This window comes from Epinephelus fuscoguttatus, linkage group LG20 (genome assembly GCF_011397635.1).
Source record: "Epinephelus fuscoguttatus linkage group LG20, E.fuscoguttatus.final_Chr_v1".
NCBI lineage: Eukaryota > Metazoa > Chordata > Actinopteri > Perciformes > Serranidae > Epinephelus > Epinephelus fuscoguttatus.
This window is the reverse complement of record NC_064771.1, coordinates 35530395-35553662: the sequence shown is the minus strand read 5'-3', so window position 1 is coordinate 35553662 and position 23268 is coordinate 35530395. Positions and strand designations below refer to the sequence as shown.

The 23268-nt window shown below is 42.2% G+C and overlaps 1 protein-coding gene across 2 annotated transcripts in view; it reads left to right on the top strand.

Annotated features, from left to right (window-relative positions):
* The window catches only part of LOC125880628 (glutamate receptor ionotropic, delta-1-like), an 841018-nt gene that overhangs the window by 655189 nt on the left and 162561 nt on the right, over nt 1–23268 (top strand). The window lies entirely within an intron of this gene.

The following is a 23268-nucleotide window of genomic DNA, read 5'->3' as shown; positions in this document are numbered from 1 at the left end:
GAAAAAAAAACCCACCAACATTGGTCCACAGGGGGAGCCACAGCGATCGGTCGCATTTTAGCCATTTTGAAGCATTTTTCTGTTGTTATAGCGCCACCCAGTTGCCAATTAGAGTTAAATTTCTCCAGTCACCTTGAGGCGTCCTGTTCTACATATCTACCAAGTTTAGTAAAAATCCATATGGCGGTTAGGCCTAGATAAGAAATGAGCTCTCTAGCGCCCCCATTTTGTTTGATGGGGTCAATAATGGAGGGGTCCCCTCAGATTATGTGTGGTCATATGCCTACAAAGTTGCGTGGTGATGGGTGAAACCCTTGAGATGTTATACACCTTTATGTGATGAGCCACGCCCTCCGCAATATTCATTGCCTTATAGAAGCTCAGTTTTAGGAAGTTTTCCAACTTTTGCCAAGAGGGACCTTTAGATATTGGTCCCTAGATTATGTTCACCCAGTTTCATGCAGATCGCTCAAACTTCCTAGGAAGAGATCCATTTGAAGTGTTTTTCAAACAATTCAAAATGGTGGAAAATCTATATAAGCGGAAGTTATGGGTTCTTGAGGCAAATGTGTTCCTCATGAGGAGAGGCATCTCTGTGCAAAGTTTCATGTCTCTACCACATACGGGGCATGAGATATGCCCATTCAAAGTTTGACATTTCAGTGGGTTGCTATAGCGCCCCCCTTTGGCCAATTGATGTAATATTGCTTCATTGGCATCCTCCCATGACCCTCTACCACTGTGCCAAATTTCACATGGATTGACCAAGTCAGTGAGGAGAAAAACATGGAACACACACACACACACACACACACACACACACAGAGTTTTCCTCATTATATAGTAAGATACATTACAACCATTAACATCAGTTAATAACATCATTAACTAATACGTTACAATTAATGATATTGCTAATACGTAACATTTATTAACATTATAACCAGTTCATTACAATGATAAGATTATTACTAATATGCCGCAGTTATCAATGTTACTACTGATTCTCTGCAGTTATTAACATCTTTACTAATACATTACAATTAATCAATATTACCACCAATACTTTGCAATTGTTAACATTTTACTTTAGTTTACAGTTACTGATATAATTACTTATTCGTTGAAATTAATGATATAACTAATACATAGCAGTTATTAACGTTACTACTCATACTTTGCAATCGTAACATTAATACTGATACCTTGCAGTTATTAATTAATAATTATTACTAATATGTTACATTACGTCACATGCACTGGTTTGTAAGCTCCAATCTCAGGTGTTGAGTTTCCTACAAGCACTTGAACTCACCAGCAGGGAGAATTCTGGTAATGTTTGAAGTCTTTTAAAGTTAATTATTATAAATAAAGTGGATCTCAACACTGCTACTTATCTTGTTGGCTCTTCTGCTTGTATTTATTTTATCATTAACATCTCAGTCAGGGTTCTCCAGTTGCTTCATCAGTGGCTCGATCGCGATATGACTTTCCAAATTTTGCTTGAAAGTGAAAGCAGACATCTGGTCTCGTCTTGACTCCATTTATGAGCGTCTTGAATACCCATAAGCTTCCTTGCTAGTAGCTTAGCTCGCTAACAGGCTAATGGCTCCTACTTTGGTGGTTCGGAACTGTTTTTGCCCACATCGTTGTTTGGATTGAAACTGAAATTGCTGCATTTACACTCCACGTGGTCACAAAGTGTCCCTGACGATCCGATGACAATCTGTCCTCAACGCATTTTGGGTGCATTTATACTTGTACTGTCACCTGGTCAAGCACTGTCCGATCCAATCACCTAAGAGTCATTTTAACGCAAAGTGTAAAGGGTGTACAAGAGTCATTGAGGTATTTCAGTCCGGACCACAATTGGCTGACAAACAATCACCTACCCTACAGCTATGAGTGTTCAAAAACACTGTTATTAGACATAATCAGTAGTTTTGCGGTTGTGTAATAGTTTGTCTGTTTATACGGTTAGAATTGGAATCTGACTCACCAGCTTCTAGAAGACGGCAGATTTAATGCAGAGCAGATGCAGAGAAAAATGATTTGATGGAGATGAGGCTGTCTGGAGCTTCCTGCAAGTATCTCCAGCACGTTCCTGTCTGAGACAAAGTTTTGCTTCAGAACTTGTTTCCAGGTAAATTGACAGCTCCGTTGCCAAAATTAAACTGTTCATAATTGAAATGACAACCAGGTGTAATGACGGCACTTCAAATTTTACAAGAAAATCATTTTTGGGACTAACCAAATGGCTTCAGCACCCGTCTTTCCCTCTCAGACACGCACTCACTTCCTCCATTGTAATGAACTGCCCTCGCCCTCTCCAGACCTCAAGACCTTATTATCATGCAGCTAGACACCTTTACCTGCTCTTTAAAATGGGACACTTGAGTCCCTCTTCAATCTCTATCTCCATTCTCTGTCGCACGGCCCGTCCCTCTTTGTGAGCAGTTATAATGGGATGGAGGGATGAGTGACGGCCGCAGACAATAAAGAAGTGGAGACAGAGAGAGGAGAGTCACAAGGGAAGATCTGAGGCCGACTCATCCTGTCAGAAAGTAAAAGCGAGGAGAAGGCAGAGACATGAGAGGGAGAGGGAGTCACGTATGAGGTTGCTGGAATAAAAACAGAACATGAAAGGCTCTCAAAAAAGATATAATGGCATGTTCATAAAAGCTATAATCATCCTCTCTGCGTCTCTACGTATAGGCAGGATGAATTGTACATGTAACCTTTTAGCCTTGATGGATATCAGAGAGAACATGAGCATTTCATTCACTCTGACGTCCATGAAATTCATTACAGCGACACAGTAAGAGCTGATTCTCTCATCAGGAGAAAAAAAAACATATCAATGTCAGGCGGATGGAAAGTAACAAAACCTTGACTTGGTCTCACACTAACAGTTGATTCCAGTAAAATCAATACAGTGAAGCTTCGAGGACCAGTGCCGGGCTCAGAGGTGATTTTATCTTGCTGGTCACAGTCAGAATTTCGGATCATGAATACAAACACACTCCACAAAGTCAAAGATATACAATACAAACCGTACTAATGAACCTTCATTAACATAGGCCTATATTTTATCTCCGAGTGCACGTCACACACTGAGCGAGCCGCCTGTTAATGACGCTGTGGGCTAATGGGCATGTAGCTACTTCCATGTTTCAGATGATACGTCATGTTTGTAGTCGACCAATGAAGATGAGTTTACATATCACCTTGGGTTCGTCCTTCACCTTCTCAAAATGATCCCACACTTTGGATTTCCTGCCCGACATGTTATTAACTAGCCTGTGGAATAACCGCAGGTACCAGCCCTGGAGATTAACCTGACTCCTGTCTGACTGCTGAGCGTGGACACTTCCTGAGTTTTCTGCGACTAATCGACCGATGAAGTCTTGCCGACTAATGACCTTTCTGGTCGACTATCGTTTGGTTGTCTCCTTTGGTCTGAATCAGGGACTCATGTTGTCCCAAAGTTGTATAATTGTCTAGAGTTGGTTCATGTTCTCACGGCAGCATTTACAAGAGGACCAGATCAAATCTTTCCTTCTTTCTTTAGTTTCCTCGACCAATATGTGGAAACAGATTTGGATTTTTAGAATCAGGTCTCCTTTAAGGAGAGATGTAAAACACTGAGGCAGCTTTAAAACATGACCTTTTCCAAACAGGTCTTTATGATGATTGTTATACTTCTCTCGTGGAACAACACCTCTGGATTTAAAGAACAGAACTTTACCTGCAGGTAAGAAATTACAAAGGACAAGAGGACAACGACTGTGAGACAAAGTGTTCAAGGGAGTCCTGAGTGGAGTCAGATGTACACTTACAGAAATGTGTGTGAGTATGTGTCCGAGTCATTACATGCCTGCGTGCACATGCCGTCTATCTGCCTGTCAGCCCGTACACTGGCTATCTGTAGCCCAAATATAGTGCGATGCTTTGGTGTGATTACCACTCAGCCGTACAGCTGCCAGCCTCCCATCGCCTGTCGTCTCCTCTAATGAAGTCCTTCTCTGAAAGGTCACTGCGGTTGGCGCTCATAAAGAACCATACGGCGGCCATCTTCCTCAAATTTACGTCCCAGAAGTGTCACAGCACAGTGACATTAGGGAGCGAGTTCACTGCGGGAAAAGTTTCAAAGAGAAAAAAGAAGTTGGAAGCATCAGATCTCTGAGCTGTCAGTAAACTGTTTTCCCTCTCCCACATAAAGCTGTTAGTTTCATATGTGATGCTTAACGCAGAGCAGCTGAATTCATTTTCTCCACACTGATTGAGTTGAAGTCGTGCTCGTGAGTCATAAGAGCACATTGTTAGAGGAACATAAGTATTATAATCAGAGAGTAAAGACAGTGTGGGAGGAATATTTGATTTAATCAGTTTAGAGGATTTTAAAACCCCAAAGTTCAAGAGGACTGCTTATAAATGTTTCACTTCCTCACACACACACACACACACACACACATTAAGTTTTCCTCCAGCAGCATCTGCAGAGCTGCTCCAGAGCTCCTTGTTGGCAGAGAGCAGACTGGTTTCACTGGTCAGGTCCCAGTGTGGAGGTGTTACAGACTGTGATCCCAGTTGGAGTTGCTGTATCATCTTGTGTTAGTGCATCTGCAGGCACAGATGAAAACTCTTCTGTTTGTGTGTTTAAGGATCGTATCAAAGTGGTTTCTTGTATTTAATAAGACTAGTCCACCCCCATTGGTAGCTTTGTCACCTTCTACCTATGCCAGTCCTCAATGCCTATGTGCAGTTTCACATAGATTGACCACGTCAGTGAGTAGAAAAACGTGGGACAGACAGAATGACTGACTGACAGAATGACACACTGACAGTTTCCGTGATTATGTACAGCATACCATACCATGACTTAGTCATACCAAACATTAGAAACAACACCAACATTGGTCCACAGGGGGAGCCACAGCGATCGGTCGCATTTTAGCCATTTTGAAGCATTTTTCTGTTGTTATAGCGCCACCCAGTTGCCAATTAGAGTTAAATTTCTCCAGTCACCTTGAGGCGTCCTGTTCTACATATCTACCAAGTTTAGTAAAAATCCATACGGCGGTTAGGCCTAGATAAGAAATGAGCTCTCTAGCGCCCCCATTTTGTTTGACGGGGTCAATAATGGAGGGGTCCCCTCAGATTATGTGTGGTCATATGCCTACAAAGTTGCGTGGTGATGGGTGAAACCCTTGAGATGTTCTACACCTTTATGTGATGAGCCACGCCCTCCGCAATATTCATTGCCTTATAGAAGTTCAGTTTTAGGAAGTTTTCCAACTTTTGCCAAGAGGGAACTTTAGATATTGCTCCCTAGATTATGTTCACCCAGTTTCATGCAGATCGCTCAAACTTCCTAGGAAGAGATCCATTTGAAGTGTTTTTCAAACAATTCAAAATGGTGGAAAATCTATATAAGTGGAAGTTATGGGTTCTTGAGGCAAATGTGTTCCTCATGAGGAGAGGCATCTCTGTGCAAAGTTTCATGTCTCTACGACATACGGGGCATGAGATATGCCCATTCAAAGTTTGACATTTCAATGGGTTGCTATAGCGCCCCCCTTTGGCCAATTGATGTAATATTGCTTCATTGGCATCCTCCCATGACCCTCTACCACTGTGCCAAATTTCACATGGATTGACCAAGTCAGTGAGGAGAAAAACATGGAATAGACATCTACAACCCTATAGTTTGCTTTGGCGAACAATCAGCAGAAATCCTGGACGTATAGAAAACAAAACTTCAATCAGAGAAGACGTGATGATGATGATTCTTTCACCGCAGCGTCTCTCAGTCCTCCTGAGATCTGACGAGCTGTTACAGGAGGCGTGTTTGTGTTGCGTGGATGTGAAATTGTAAAATTGTGTGAGGTTAAAAAAAGACAGAAAAACAAGCAGGCGATACATTAAATATCTCAACTTACAGTTCCTGCTTTCCACCTTTTACAAGGTGAAAAATTGGTTCTCACACCAAGCGACACACACACACACACACACACACACACACACACACACACACTGGAAACAGCTGTTCAACATTTTACCATAAATAACTGACAACAAACAGCACAGATATCAGCATCATCAGAAATCAGAGGTGTGAGTAGCGAGCTTTAAAGGAACAGTTCACCCTAAAATCCAAACTACATATTTCTCCTCCTACCTGCGGTGATATTTATCAGTGTCGACAGTTCTGATGTGAGCTGCTGAGAGCTGGAGATATGAGCCGTAGAGATGTCTGCCTTCTCACCAGTATAATGCAACTAGATGACTGTCGGCTCAAAGTGCCAAAGGAAAAAAAAAAGAAAAATACATTTGAGGCAGACGCCTGTACAGCCGATATCTCCGACACTGTAACTCACACCAGAACTATCTCGACTGATAAACAGCAGCACAGGTGAGAGGGAAATATGTAGTTCTGATTTTGGGTGAACTGTCCCTTTAAGGATTTATATTTCTGAAACCTTCCAGAGTCGATGAGTCTGTGAGCTCAGTCAGTCTGTTAACAGAAGGTTGATTTAAAGTTCACCTGACAGACGTTTCTCCTCACAGTGTGTCTGACCACAGCTTCACACCTGCACATGCTCACTTTGTAAACCACCACCACAGAGAGACAGAGAGATGTTTAGCCAACAGGAGCCGCAGCAGATCTATAAACCTGATCCCATCTTTTATCTCACATCTAAACACGTCTCAGATTCCTCTCCGGCTGCAGAGTTTCTGTTTTCTTTGCAGAAACTCAGACAATCGCTCCTCTGGCTGAGGTGGAGGCGATGTGAGGGATCACAGCGGTGCTTGTACTCCGCACATCTCCAGCTGAGACTGAAGCAGCTTCTGAGGGGCTTCTGGGAAAGACGAGTTTCCATGCCTGCGTAGCGAGTGGTTAACAGGGTTTCATAGTGAGTTTTGCAGGGATGGTCTGAACACCGAAAACAAGCCAGTGAAGCTGCATGTCATCTAAATATGGCATTTTTTCGACTTTTAAAAAATATTATTTTATGTTTTAGTCACTTTGTAAACAGTTATAACCAAATTTAGAAATGTTCATGCTTTAAACTTCATTTTTTTTCTATCACTAAAATTGTTTATTTTATTTATATTTTTCAGTCTCTTTGTAAACAGTTTATAACCAAATTTAGATTTTTTTATGCTTTAAAATTCAATTTTTTTTAAAATCACTAAAATTATTTATTTTATTTTATTTATATTTTTTAGTCTCTCTGTCAGCAGTTTATCAGTGAATTTAGAAATTTTCATGCTTTAAACTTCAAATTTTTGCGTCACTAAAATTCTTTATTTTATTTTATTTATATTCCTTAGTCTCTTTGTAAACAGTTTAGAACCAAATTTAGATTTTTTTATGCTTTAAACGTCACTTTTTTTCTATCACTAAAATTATTTATTCTGTTTTATTTTATTTTAGTTATATTCTTTAGTCTCAACTCGCCATTTAAAAGGACGAAGAAAAAAAGCCGTTATCAATTCTGTTAAGTGCAAAACAGCAGTGCGCAATCTGAGACAACACTGCCCTGCTGAAATTAGCGCACCACACAAGAAGTACGTAGTGTGCATAGTGTACTACGCTGGAAGTATGTGATTTGAGACACTCAAAAGGTCTGCACCAACATTTATTCAGGTGATTAGGATGCACACATGCAGCTGTAATAACAGGGTAGTCACATAAAATACATTTATAACTATGGAAAGTTAACTTAATAAGAAAGACATAGACCCAATCCCAATACCCCTCCTTGCCCACTACCCCTTGGCCCTCGAAATGAAGCAACGAGGGGTAGGGGTTGAAATCTTTCCTTAGGAATTGGGACACCACTCACTATGTCACCGCGCGGTTACGTTCATGCATACGTAACTATTTTAAACAGGAAGCTGCGAGCCATCTACATTTCCAACCGGCACCTACAATGGAGTCTCCAGTTGAGTTCATCCTACCGATTGCGTTTGCCACATTCATCATGCTTCGTCTGATGAACAACAGACGACAGGGGACTTCTGCTAGCTAGCTAGCCAGCTAACATTACGAGGCAGCATAGTTATACTAGCTGGCGTGTTATCGTAATGTGAAAAGTCCGACAATTTTGCAGAACAGGACAGATGACAGACGCCAGATAGTGTGAGCTAGCTACCTAGCTAACAAGCAACCTGACGACGGTAACGTTAGCTATGTATGAACTTTTTCTCCCGTCATCTACCCCTCACTGGAAAGTCAGCATCTGAAATCCCTCGCTCCGAAGGGCTTGTTCCATATCCACTACCCCTTGTTATGCCCCCTACCCCTACACGCAAAAAGGAATTGGGACACCACTACTCGCACAAATGTACGGGTAGGGCTAAGGGGGGGTGGGGTATTGGGACGGGCCCTAATTCACTTTATCTGATGAATCACTTTTTTCAGTTTGAGGATTTTTTTTTTTGTTAGGGTGATGACGTCAAAAAATATGATGACAGACATTTAAAGTTTAATTTCAACACCTCAGTAGAAGCTTCCAGTGTAAACAAAATGACATTTGGTTCAGCCTTGGATGCTACAAAGGTTAAAAGCTATCACACAGGATGATAATGAGCTCATCTGTCAGCTTCAAATAAACTTCACGTCTCTCACATCAGGTCGCTCCTCAGTTTCAAACTGACCCAACAGGCAGATTTATTTAGTACCTGGCAACCTGCTGATTGGAACGCAGCCCGACGTGACTCACTGTGTTCCTGCAGAAGTTTCAGTTCTTTGACTCAACTCTGAAGTCGGAGTCAGTTTGTGTCTGAGACGAAATATTTAGATGAAGAATATCAGGTTTGGAGTTTGTTACAGACGATAATGATTTAGTGTTTTCTCCAATCTGTTGATGGAGCTGATAAAGAAGTAATGAATAAGAAATGTGTCCACAGGCACATGTGACAGAATCACACCGCAGTCGTACATTGTCACTTTAATATTCATCTTGATATGATCAGGTACTGAGACTGATCCTGATGACGTGTCACACAAGACAGATGGGATCTGTAGGGTCATTTACAAACTTCATTATTTTCTATCTGTGCTGAGAAACAGTCATAAATATAAACAATAGATTAAATACTGATATCATCTGTTTAAACAACCACGGCTCCTCCTCCTCCTCCCGCTCTTCATCGCCCTCTTCTTCTTTAACTGTGTGAAAGTTCATCTCCGTCAGAGCTCAAACTACAACTTGTTTCCCTCTTTTTCTAACATTCAGTTTACAAAATGCAAAGATCAAAACGAAGTGAGAGAAAATGTCCTGGAGGAGCTTTATGTTCCCGAGAGGAGGACCTCTTATCTGCCTTTACACTCACCGCCCACACACACACACACACACACACACACTATCATTGTGGTTCCAGCTCCACATTGAAGAGCGTTCTCTGTAAAAACGTACGAGATGTAATGTTTTTAACGGAGGATGTGCTGATGTGTGAAAGGTTTCTGAAACGTGTTGATCCTCATCCAGTTATTGATCAGTGACTGTCGATCAGGCTCACAGGGTATTGATCTGTGCATCATGTGAAGCCGAGAGGCAGCAGGCGTTCTCGTAGGTGTTGTGTTATTTCACTAATATATCTAATAAGTGAGGCTGACTGATGTCAGGTGGATAAAAACTGATCATTGATCAGAGCAAATGGCAGCGATGATGTCACGAAACGTCAGGTGTTCTCGTCAGGTGATCAATTTTCAGTTTTTAGCGTCAGTCACAGTTTCAGTCTGACTTTTACTTTAATTGTTGTGAGTACAATGGTGCACCGGCTGCTGGTTTATCTCAACATAGTGTTGTCACAGTGACACCTGAGGTTTACCCAGCATTACAGGGACATTTAACCCTAACTGTACACAGCTTTATGGAGACATTTAAGCTAACGGTACACAGTGTTACGGAGACAATTAATATAACGGTACACAATGTTACAGAGACATTTAATCTGACAGTACACAATGTTACAGAGACATTTAAGCTAACGGTACACAGTGTTACTGAGACAATTAATATAACGGTACACAATGTTACAGAGACATTTAATCTGACAGTACACAATGTTACAGAGACATTTAAGCTAACGGTACACAGTATTACGGAGACAATTAATGTAACAGTACACGATACAGAGACATTTAAGCTAACGGTACACAGTGTTACAGAGACAATTAATGTAACAGTACACGATACGGAGACATTTAAGCTAACGGTACACATTGTTACGGAGACAATTAATATAACGGTAGACAATGTTACAGAGACATTTAAGCTAACGGTACACAGTGTTACAAAGACAATTAATACAACGGTACACAGTGTTACGAAGACAATTAATATAACAGTACACGATACGGAGACATTTAAGATAACAGTACACAGTGTTACGGAGAAATTAATGTAACAGTACATGATACGGAGACAATTAATATAACGGTACACAATGTTACGGAGACATTTAAACTAATGGTACACAGTGTTACGGAGACAATTAATATAACGGTGCACAATGTTACGGAGACATTTAATCTAACGGTATATGTGTGTGTTACACATTCTGGCCGGCTAACGAACGTAGCCCTACTAATATCAGTAGCTTCATGGTAAAGGCATTAGTTTTTTATTGCCGCCCATCGTGTGGGTTTGCAGCTGAAGACTCAGTGGTAAAGATCTCAAAAACCTCAACATATTTCAGTGAAACTCGACACCACCACTCTGGGTTTTTCCATGAACCAGCTGAAGGGGTTCAACGCACCATCTTGACTTTTTGAACACCATCTTAATACACGAAGCCTCCTTGTTCTCAGCTTTCTTCTTGTCCTACATGAACTCTTGCCTTGTGAAGAGCTGCTTTTAGCACAGCTCTCATGGGCTTTAACACTCAGAGAGGATGAGGACGCTTTTTTTTTTTTTTCAGTCTCTGACAAAGGGAGCAGGAGACGACGAGCGCTGGAAGTATCTTGACTTGTCCTGACAGGATCAACTTGACCTCAAGTCATTCTTGGAGTCTCGACGGCCTGGATGGAGGTCATCGTGTTGCTGTTAAAAGCAGCTCTCCCTGAAGTGCTGTGACACCCTGCAGCTCGGGATTGTGGGTGTGAGTGCATCTGAATGAATGTGTTCAAGTGAAAAAGCTTCGATGTGTTTCTGCGCTTTGTTGTTGCACATGTGTGTTTGCAGGAGTGTAGATTCTGGAGTTAAATCTGTGTGTGTGTGTGTGTGTGTGTGTGTGTGTGTGTGTGTGTGAGGTGTGAGAGAGATTCAGTGGTACAGAAAGAGAGCCAGATAACAAGCTGAGAGCAGAGTGTCATCCAAAACAAAGTAAAGGTGTGAATGAATCCTCAATGTCACAAACACACCAAGGTTCTGTCTTTATCAGTACTGTGATGTGGATCAGAAAACCATCGCAGACTAATGATGTTCTCTGTTCTAAAGGCAAGAACAAATCCTGGCTTTGTACATTTCGGCAAACTATGGAAATGTTACATTTATGTTCTTATGTAGCAGATACATTGAAACTTAATGTGTCACATACTACGACACTTTGATATGATACATATGAAACATACAAATGTAAATTATTTGTGGTTTGCAGAAACGTCCAACATTTTCTTGTGGTGACTGAGCTGCTGTTCTTAGTTTCCACCGACAGAAGGTTGATTTTCTGGAACTTAAGATGCTCTGCTCCTTTTTGCAAACCTTGTTGTCTTCACTTCTTTAGATGTGAAGATGATCCTTGACCTCAAATAAAATATGTTTTCACCAGCTGTGAATGTATTCATCTTTAACTGCAAAATCTTTTCCCGTTCGTCTTTGTAAAGTCAGCACACCTTCCATCATCTTAGACTTGACTAAGTTTGAAGATGTTGTGAATGAGTTAATTCTTGACTTTGGCTCTTTACTCTCTTTCAGTAAAGATTATCTCTTCTCTGTCAGAAACTACCAATCTTATCTAAACAGGTGCATTTCTTCCCTGCTTCTCTTCCTGGGGGATCCCAAAATTCAGGTTGTCCTGGGTCTGCCCCGGGGTCACCTTTCAGTTGGACATGTCCAGAATATAACCAAAGAGAGAAATCCAGGAGGCGTCCTCATCAGATGTTGAAACAGCTCCTGAAACATGAAGGAGCAGCGCCACACTTAGTCTCTGCTTCCTTTGAAGCCTCTCATGACGCTGAAGCTTGTGGGCATGTTTAGCATTGAGCAAATATTTTACATACTCAGCTGTGATTGGGCGGTTATGTTCTACTGTTGTCACTTTACCAGCTCACCATGAAATAGTTCATTTCCATGTGTTGTTTTTCTCATTCAAGTCTCTGTAATTCATCAAAGTAACATCACAGAGAATCAAGAAGCCATTGAAGCGTGTCCTTCATTTCTTTTTTTCAGTACTTTTCAAAAGGTACTTTTTTCTCTCTGTTTCCAGAGGGAATCAAAAATGAACGTGGCTGGTAGTCCAGACGATATTCTAGGATTTGCGGACCTTTCAGCACCTTCTCGCTTTTACTGCCGTCTCAGGAAGTTGTGTTTTTATGTGGCAAAGCAGGAAGTGAGTGTGCCTGTAGCATGTCTGACTTTCATGTAACTGAGTTTGTGCCCCATCATAGATATGCAACTGACGCTGACAATTTTGTTAATCCTGACTAGTGTTTGGCTCATCACTCATTACTCGTCACTCTTTTCAAAAGTAATAGTATAACTTTACTTATTCCTCGCTGTGAACAGTAGATTGTCACTCCATCCATCCATCCATTTTCCTCCGCCTATCCAGTGACGGACTGTAGGAGCAGCAGGCCAAGCAAAGCACCTCAACTGACCTGCCCCCAGTGACACTCTCCAGCTCCTCCTGGAGGACCCCAGGGCGTTACCTGGCCAGACGAGATATGTAATCCCTCCAGTGTGTTCTGGGTATGCCCCGGGGCCTCCTACCAGTGGGACGTGCCTGAAACACCTCTAACAGGAGGCACCCAGGAGGATCCTGATCACATGTTGAACCACTTCAACTGACCCCTTTTCAACGTGAAGGAACAGCAGCCCTTCTCCGAGCTCCCTCCAGATGTCTGATCTCCTCACCCTATCTCTAGGGCTGAACCAGGCCACCTATTAGAGGAAACTCATTTCGGCTGCTTGTATATGTGATCTCATTCTTTCGGTCACTCCCCAGAGCTCATGACCATAGGTGAGGGTTGGCGCTTAACCGATCCGGTGTGGTGAAAAGGGAGTTTAGCTAGAAAGCGAAGCTCTCAATTTACTGGTCAATCTACGTTCCAACCCTCACCTATGGTCACGAGCTCTGGGGAGTGACCAAAAGAACGAGATCGTGAGTACAGGCAGCTGAAATGAGTTTCCTCCGCAGGGTGGCTGGGCTCAGCCAGATAGGGTGAGGAGCTCGGACATCCGGGAGGCACTCAGAGTAGAGCTGCTGCTCCTCCAGTTGAGGTGGTTCGGGCATCTGGTAAGGATGCCTTCCAGACGCCTCCCTTGGGAGGTGTTTCGGGCATGTCCAACCGAGAGGAGACCTCGGGCCACCCCAGGACACACTGGAGGTATTACATCGCCCGGCTGGCCTGGGAACGCCTCGGGGTTCCCTCGGAAGAGCTGACGGAAATGGCTGGGGAGAGGACTGTCTGGGCTTCTTTGCTGAGGCTGCTGCCCTTGCAACCCAGACCTGGATAAGCAGAGGACGACGGGTACGCCGAGTACAAGTACATTTAATCTGAAGGGGAAAAAGTTCTCTTCAGTCTTCTTAAGTTCGTGTCAGACGTTCTCTGTTCTTCATCTCAGTGTAAAGACGTTATCTGGTATTTATTTCAAAGTGAGTACTGTCTTTGTTCTTCAGTCCACCTCAAGCTACAGATGTTGTTTGCTCTTTAACACTTCTTGGATAAGAGAAATTCTCGTTTTTTCCACTCCATCCTATGAAGGCATTCTCTGCTCTCAGGATTCTAGATTCTAGTCTCAAGAATCTCACTTTTACCAACACAGTTTAGAAGAATGTTCTCCAGATAGAAAGATCTCAGACTCAAAGTCAGGTCTTGGTTTTCTGGTCTCCGGCTTTAGAAAAAGAAAGAAAACTACAGAGAGAAATGAAGAACCTCACAGAGAGGGGAAATCTTCAATATCAGAGTAACAAACTCAACTTTATGGTCCATTTCTGGAGCCGCTGGTGCGCGTTCCTCAGCAAGCACCATCCTGGCGGGTTTGATCCCAGTTTGTTCCATTAGCACGGTGTTAAAAGCAGCCTGTCCCTGGTGTGACGTCCACGCTTGCTGCCGCTCCCACCGCCTGTTAATGCTTGTTGTCAGGACTATTAAGCCCACAGAGAGGGAGGGAGAGGAGGGAAGGCAGTAGAGCATGTTATAAACCAACTAACTCCCTAATCCCCCTGTACTGGACCACTCACATCCCCCGAGCTCTGCTGCTGGCTGCAGAAAATCAAACTAGAACACTGAAAAAACTCACAACAGTTCTTCAGCTTTGCATCTTTAAACAGTTAGTCATTTCACTTCACGTCAGCCATGTGCAACAGTTTATCGGCGTGTTACTAAACGTGGTGATCGTTGGTACCGCACAGAATGTTTCCTAGTTTTGCCTACAGAGAACACACCATTGCCCCTTCAAGTGTTGAACATGGCTTCATAAGATTTAGACCATTTCAGAAATTTCAAATGAGCATTCAAAGCTGGGGTATGCAGTTTTATTTTGGTGTCAATGGGCAATAATCCCATAATAAACTTTGCGCTTATTAAAAGTCATGTGGTCTTGGAGAGGTCTCCTGTGATGGGAGACTTTGGCCAATCACAGGTAATTTCAGAGAGAGAGGGTGATCCTATTGGCTGTTCTACAGATGCAGATGAAGGTGTATGTCTATTCAGATGATAAAAGTGTGATTCAGTGGAGGAGAATTCTGCAGAGAAAGAGCATCCTTAATAAATAAGCAGTGAAAATGGTCATTTGATGATCATATTGACATTGTACCATCTTTCACTACAGCTTCAAAGTTTATGTCTCTCACTGACATGAGAAAACTTTAAGACTTTATTTTTGACTCAATAGATCCTGTTTCAGTTTCAAAATAAAAATCCCCTGACAGCGTTTCTACGGACAGAATCCCATCATTTGTTGACACAAGGCTTTTTATTGTGAAATATTTGCAGTTGTGTTTTTATGTGGCAAAGCAGGAAGTGAGTGCACCTGTAGCATGTCTGACTTTCATGTAACTGAATTTGTGCCCCGTCACAGACGTGCAACTGACGTTGACAATTTTGTTAATCCTGACTAGTGTTGGACTCATTACTCGTCACTCTTTTCAAAAGTAATAGTATAACTTTACTTATTCCTCGCTGTGAACAGTTGTTGATGATGCAGTGGCTGCACGGCTCCATAAATATGAGGAGTACCAACTTTCAGTTGTGGACATACAGTAGTTACAGTATCAGGCAGCTCTGCAGCAGCAACACTGTCTATGTGAACAATGAGTCATTGTGGATGGATTTTTATGTTAAAACAAAGGGGAAAAATAACAGTTTACAAAAATATCTGGATACGTATAGACAAGGCCTGAGTCTCTAAATTACAGTGTGTTTTGAAGGACGATGTCACCTAGTGCCACAGTGTGGTTCAATGATGTGCTTTTAACAGCAATGGAGGAAGAAGAGACTTCAGCCTGTAGATATACATATGATACTTCTTAGTAGCTCATTCACTGTTGGTTTGAGTCTTTTAAAGGGATTAATCTTCAAACTGGTTTTTGTATTATGTTATGACGCCCAAAAGTTTTCTCAGTCCTACATTTCATCGCTGAAAACATTTGCTTGTTCCTGAAAGAACAGAAAACCCACAAGTCAACATTTTAAAAACAGATTCTATAAATAACAACGTCTTAACCAAGAAGCAGTTCATCACTCAGCGTTTGGCAGAGTAACGCTGATTCTGTCTCACAGCTTTCATGTATCTCACCAGGTCGATCAATACCTCATCAGCACCGTGTAAGGCTGAAGTGCTGCTGGGAGAATTTAACAAACAATATATTACATTCAAACAACACGATGTGTTCATTTTCTTTAAGGCTGCAGTGTAGTATATAGTCAGGGTCGTTGTTGGGAATATTTATATGTAGGCAGATATATACAGGAGCACATTTGGTTTAAAGATATTAAGGTACAGTCAGTCAGTGTTGAGGAAGCATCTGTCAGGAACAGCGTGTCAGATGCCTTTTTTAAAACTTAAACTGCTCAGCAACTTCTTTAATTAACCTGCCAACCTTATACTGTAGTGGCACTCACAGCGCAGTGTATACACTCAGAGAAACTTGGAACAGCTTGTGTTTGACAATAAGAAGTCTGTGTCAAACCTGTGAATAAATACAGGAGTAAAAGGGAAATTTTAAGATGAGTGGGAAAAGGTGATAAAACTTATGTGTTGTGGCAGGAGGAGAGTTGATGTACTCTGAAGGTCTGAGATGAGAACAACAAGCTCTTAAATGAAGTGTTTTGAATATTTGAAGCTTTTTCTTTGTATGACTTCTAAAGTCAGCACAGGTGGCTCTTTAAAGAAAGTGAGATTGAAGAGATATTTTCTCGGTGGTGTCGACCTGACTGCAGGCTGTGTTGACTCAATCAATTTGTTCTGTCGTGTTTTTTATTTATTCATATTTTTCACTAACTGGTTTTGACTGGATCTAAGTTTACATGTTCAAACGCTGCACCTGTGGTGCTTATTCAGACTTGTGAGTTATCACAGCGATCTGCCAGCTGACTGCAGCCTGGTCATGATTGGACCGTGATTGGCTTTCAGAGTAGCTGCAATGTCACAACATCCTGTCGGTACCTGCAGCTGTTAAACTGAGATTTAAAGGGAGCACAGAGAAACAACATGTCATGCACACAGTCACAGTGTTGTGTATGAACATGCTATAAGAATGCATTGATTGAACGTCCCTGTATTTTTGGTAAATAGTGAACAAAACAAATCAGTTTGCAACTAATGATCATAAGTGTTGTTCACTCTTGTGACAGTTAACAATACTCACATACTGCTTATGGTACCCAGTGTGCTGGTGTTGTGGCGAAGACTGTTCATTGTCAGTGTTTCCCCCGGCCAAGCCTTTTCCTTTACCTAACCAGGGAGGGGGTGCTGCACATTTTAAGAAGAAGAAGATATACTTTAATGAAGTGGTGTCAGGGTGGGGATGCCGGTGGGCGCCCCAGGCAGTTGGGGGTTCTGTGCTTTGCTTGGGGTCACTTTGGCAGTGCATAGGAGGTAGGCTGGCACCTCTCCAGCTGCCAGTCCACACCATATGTGGTCCGGATAGGGACTTGAGCCTGTGACCTTCCAGCAGCCAACTCAAGTCTCTACGGACTGAGCCACTGATGCCCCATTCTTTAATTTTTACAGTAAGAGAAAGACGAAAAGACGTAGGAACAAACCTCAACAACATGGCCAGTGCAGCTGGCAATTTTGTTGGTATTTGTGATGTGGCTCTGGATCGGTTCATCTCCTATCCCTCTTTCTTTGTGTAACTTACAGTAGAAATGCCTCCTCCTTACATGCTCCTCTTTCTTGGGGTGGGGTTCCCCAGGGCATTATCCTGGGTCCCCTCCTATTTATCATTTACATAATACCCCTGAGGCAAATCATGCATATCAGTATCATGATATGACACTAAATATCATCTTAGATTGTGGATATGGTAATACCGTGGGTGTTACCAGACTGTTCCACTTTATTAGGTACACCTGTTCAACTGCCCGTTGACAGAAATATCTTATCAGGCAATCACGTGGCAGCAACTCAATGCATTTAGTCATGTAGACATGGTGAAGACAACCTGCTGAAGTTCAAACGGAGCATCAGAATGGAGAGGAAAGGTGATTTAAGTGACTTTGAACGTGGCATGGTTGTTGGTGCCAGACGGGCTGGTCTGAGTATTTACTGGGATTTTCACCACAACCATCTCTAGGGTTTACAGAGGATGGTCCCAAAAAGAGAAAATATCCAGTGAGCCAAAATGCCTTGTTGATGCCAGAGGTCAGAGGAGAATGGCCAGACTGGTTCAAGATGATAGAAAGGCAACAGGAAGTCAAATAAGCACTGGTTCCAACCAAGGTCTGCAGAAGAGCATCTCTGACAATGTCCTGGTGAAACACTGAGGACGTCTCCTACAGCAACTCTCTACTCTCCATTCTGTCTTTATTCCTCAGATGGATGAAGTGATCATAGGGCCTGACCCGGGCGCTGTCATGTATCTGAGGAACAAGAAAAAAAGGCTAACTGTCTAAAGTGGAGAGGACGCTGTGTTTACAGTCACATCCTTGATCCTCAGGCCTGATGTCGGCATGATTCCTTCTTAGTCTGTGTCGTCTGGCTCTCTGCTCGCACTCACACCGAGCTTCTCACACATTTGTGTAGCTGTCAGTCATGTGAGTCAGCCTTCATCATCGTCACCCTCCCCGCCCGTCCCCCTGAGCTGACTGCTGCAGCATGAGGGGTTGCGGTCGTGCTGTGACCTCGTCAGACGGCACAAAGAGAGGAGACGAGACGGAGTGAGCAACCAGACTGCGACTGGCGTGTCACTGTTCAGCTGTCGTTTCACCTTTCAGGAAATGTTCGCCAAATTCCACTTTGTGTCCCGCGGCCTGAATACGGTGATGTCAGTGTCTGTCCATCCAACACATGACGTGAGATGTCTTTTAGATATTCACGGTCCCCAGAGGATCATTCAGACATATTTTTAGCAGCCTCTGACCTTTTCTGTAGCGCCACCATCAGGTCAAAATTCAGTTGTACTATGCGTTTATATCTGTTTGTATGTGTACCAAATATCTTGTTTTTTAAAAGGTGCTCTGTGGAATTCCTCACCACTTGTATCACTTTGCTTTAAAGAGTGGCTTCCTGTTTTTGTTGACACACTCCTGCAGATGGTTTCACACTGTGTGAACGGTAAAATTGCAGTTATAAGAAATATTCTGGATATTACATTTTGTGTATGGCAGGTCTGCAGGGAATGATGGGTTCTTATATTTTGCATAAATAGCCCCCGATACATTTTCATTCTCCTGTCTTCTTTCAAGTGTTTGCTCCATCACGTCCCTGTCTCCTGCTGCAGCCGTCCTCCTCACCCACACTGATCATTAAAAGCTACAGTACATATGTTTCTTACCTCCAGGGATGACATGTAATTGTTAGATATTACCCATCTCTGTGCCCACAGTGGCAGAAAATGAAATGTACAGAATGAAATGTAGCTGCGAGACAGGCTGTGTTTTATTAGGCATGCTATTTAAAATAACATCAGCTATTAGAGGTGAGTCATGTTCAAGTGTGTGTGCGTGTGCGTGAGCGTGTGCGTGTGCGTGTGTGCGTGCGTGCGTGCGTGCGAGATGACACCTACAGTCCGTCTGGGCCCAGTAAAGGTTACGGTGACAGGTATAATGTTATCTTCAAGTAGTAGATGCAACATGAAATATAAACATAGCATAGCTGCACTATAATGGGACAGCGTACACTGAGAGGCACAACCAAGTGGCTGGGATAGTTTACAGGAACATCTGTGCCGACAAGAAGTCCCCGAGTCCCGATGGGACAGACCACTGAAAGTGGTTTAGAACAGCAGGGCTCCTGTGGGACTTCAAGTTCCAGACTGACAAGCAGCAGCTCGCTAACCAACCAGACAGTGGTGGTCGACTGGGAGCAGAAGGGGGCAGTGGTGGTAGGTGTGGCAGCTGACAGTAACATCAGGAAGAAAGGGCATGAAAAGTTTGAGAAGCACCTGAAGGAACAACTTGAACAGATGTGGAAGGTGAAGTCAAAAGTTGTCCCAGTGGTAATGGGAGCACTGGGGGCTGTGACCCCCAAACTGGAAGAGTGGCTCCAGCAGATTCCAGGTACAACATCTGGGGTCTTTGTCCAGAAGGGCGCAGTCTAAGGAACAGCTAAGAAACTGCGCAGAACCCTCAAACTCCCAGAACTCTGGTATATATTAGGGCTGTCAAACTTAATGCATTAATAACGAGTTAATGCAAATTCCTTTTAACACCACTAATTTTTTTTGATGGCAATTAATACATACATTCTGTAATTATGACCCTGAGCCCACCCCGTAGTTTGGGAAATCAGGAAACAATGCAGTAGTAATTTGTGGATGGCAAGCAGAAACAAACCTCTGTGAGCAGAAATGCATACAGGAAGAGGACTTTTAATGGCAGGTTCTGCTTCAGAGCTCTGCCAGATGATTCTCTTGACAAAACCAAAGTTATTTGCATTTACTGTCGATGTGAACTGAGTTACCACTGCATTATATATCGAGCTGCTTAAAAAACCGGGGTGTTTAGTCAACCTTTACAAGTGTAAAGTTGGACATTGTGTTAGTGTCACTGAGTAATGTTACATTCAGGTCATTACGTCCATCTGTTGTTGTTTGTTGGTTTAATTCTCAGTATTTGTTTTGGATTGTAGCAATAATAGTAAATATAGATAACTAAAGGCGTCCCCCAGGGTTCCATCTTGGGGCCTATTTAGTTTTCTATTTTTTAGAAATGATTTGGGTAAAGACATTCCAGCAAAAATACACTTACATGCAGATGACACTGTCATTTACACCCATGTGCCCTCCATAGTGCAGGCGTTGCAAAAGCTTCAGACTGCATTTCAGTCATTACAAACTGTTCCACTAAGCTAAGCTTATGGTCTTCTCAGAAGCTCGCTCACAGTTGCATGATGATTTTAGCATCTTCAAGCTTTTATTTAATGTACATATTGCTGCTCTAGTTAGGAAGCTTAAAGTGAAGACTGAATTTTATTTTAGAAATAAGCTTTGTTCCACTTTCAGTGTTAAGAAAAAACATGTGGAGGCCACTTTTCTCTCTGTGACTGATCACAGTGACATACTGTATATGAATGCAACCTCCTCCATTTTACGGAGCCTTCCTTCAGTGTACCATGCATCTCTATGTTTTATTACAAATACAAAGTCACTTACAGATCAGATGATACACCAAACTTTAACAGGCCTGACTTTGTCAAGTACATTTAGAAACATTACTAAATGTGTGATTAATTTGAGATTAATTGTGAGTTAAATATGGACAAACATGCAATTAATCACAATTAAATATTTGAATCAATTGACAGCCCTAATATATATATATATATATATATATATATATACACATATATCATCCCTATAGGTATAAACACACTGAACAAAAATTAAGATGCAATACTTTTATTTTTGCTCCCATTTTTCACGTCTTCCTGTTTGAGCTGTATGGAGGTGTTTATACACACTGAGGTGTAGAGGCTATGTTCCCTGGAGGTTTGCTAACTAAGCTGTGAGGAGTTACATGAGTGTGTCAGTGTCTGGTGATCTGGAAGCCAAATGAGGACCTGTTAGAAAACATCTGGCAGGCTGAGCCCTGAAGACAGCGAGCGGAGATGTGACACAGTCATGTGTTCATGGCTGTGTGCGTGTGTGTGTGTGTGTGTGTGTGTGCCCTTCCACAGACACACAGCTGCTCTATGGACAGCATTTATTTGATTTTCTGGGATTTACCTAAAATCCTTCTGTGTTTTTCAGAGAAGAAACTAAGTTTGGTGATGTCATCTGATGCTCCACACAATTATTTCAGATATCTGGTGTTTTAACATACTATTTGCGTGCATGCTAACACAGTTCTGCTGTTTCTTCAATTCTGAAAACTGGCCCCTGGACTCTGTCATTGTGTAAACGTGGCCCCTGGGCAGAGCAAGTTCACCAGAGCGAATTCTTTGTATGTGAAATCCTGCTTGGGAACAAACTGGCTTTTGATTCTGATAAGGAGATTCATAAGTGAACAAGTTATTCAGGCAGTTCGAAGACAACTTCAACAATAACCTGCCCTTTAGGAGCCTCTGCCCGATGTGTTTAAAATGAAGCTCCTCCCACAGACAAACCAGGAAGTTTAGAATCAATAAAGAAAAGAACGATTCTATGGAAAAACAACAAAACAATTTTTGAATGCAGGCCTGTTAGTCTAACCATCCCATAACACAGAAACATTAACAATATAGATTCTTTAGGAAACTCAAACACTGAAACCACCCTCTGTATCCACAATGGTTCAGTCCATGCCCCCCCCACTATAAAGCCCATTGGAAGCTCTCACTTCCTGTTTGGCAGTTTGAACTGGAGCAGCAGGTAATATGGCACCAAACATTTTGTCAACTGAAGATTCAGATAACGAATAAATGAGTCACAATGAAAAACATTTCAACGTTAAATCAGTGGTTGTCTCATTTACAGTGTCAATGATGACAGAGTGTTAGCATGATAGCATGTTAGCATGCCAGGAGATGTTATCATGTGTTTAAAAACATGCTCTTGTTAACATTAGCATTTAGCTCAAGGTAAAGCAAAGGCGAGGCTGAGATGTCCTTAAATGGCCACCGTACAGTTATTTAATGCTTTTATTTTAGGCAATATCACAGTTTATATGAGTTTATATTGTAGCCTCGTCAGTGTGAAGGATTTAAGAACAGGATGGCTGTCTCTCATTTAACATCCAGTGTTGCTATTCAACTTTCACTGGAGCCTGTACATTAGCTTCATTACATTTTTACCCTACGAGCTGTAGGCTATATGTACGTGTGTGTGTGTGTGTTCAGTCATGGCCTGAACCAGATGTTCCCTCCTATCTGTTATCTTAGTGTTTTAATTTCTTCATTTTGTTTTTGTTTCTTTTAAAGAGCATCAGATAATGATGAGTTATAGTTTTAATTAAAGCTGCTGTTTCGTCTCCACGTGCAGCCAGAGGGCTCAACAACTCCCACATGTTCATATTCTACACTCATATGTTAAACATGGAGGCTTACAAGAGAAGAAGTCGCAGTGTCATGTCAGTGGAGTCCAACAGATGCAAAGTAAAATTTGTCTGCACGTAGTGAGAGGCTCGATAGTCGTCACGACAGGACGAGGAATTTGTTTTTACCTCTTGCTGTCAGAGTTGTCAGGCATAAACAGAGATCACCAGTGGTTACACAGAAAACAGACATGGGACTGATATTGAACATTGAATTATTGGATCTTCCTTTAAGTAAAAAGACAAATGTAGCTGCAGGACTTATTATTCATCTTTTAATTAGTTATCATAGCTTCACATAACTTCCTGTTGAGATTCTTTTTCAGGCGGTGTTCACATTATTTTGTCCACCCCCTCCCAGTGGACAGTAAACTCTCCAGTAAAACTTTGCAGCTGGGTGCAGGGTGACCCGCAGA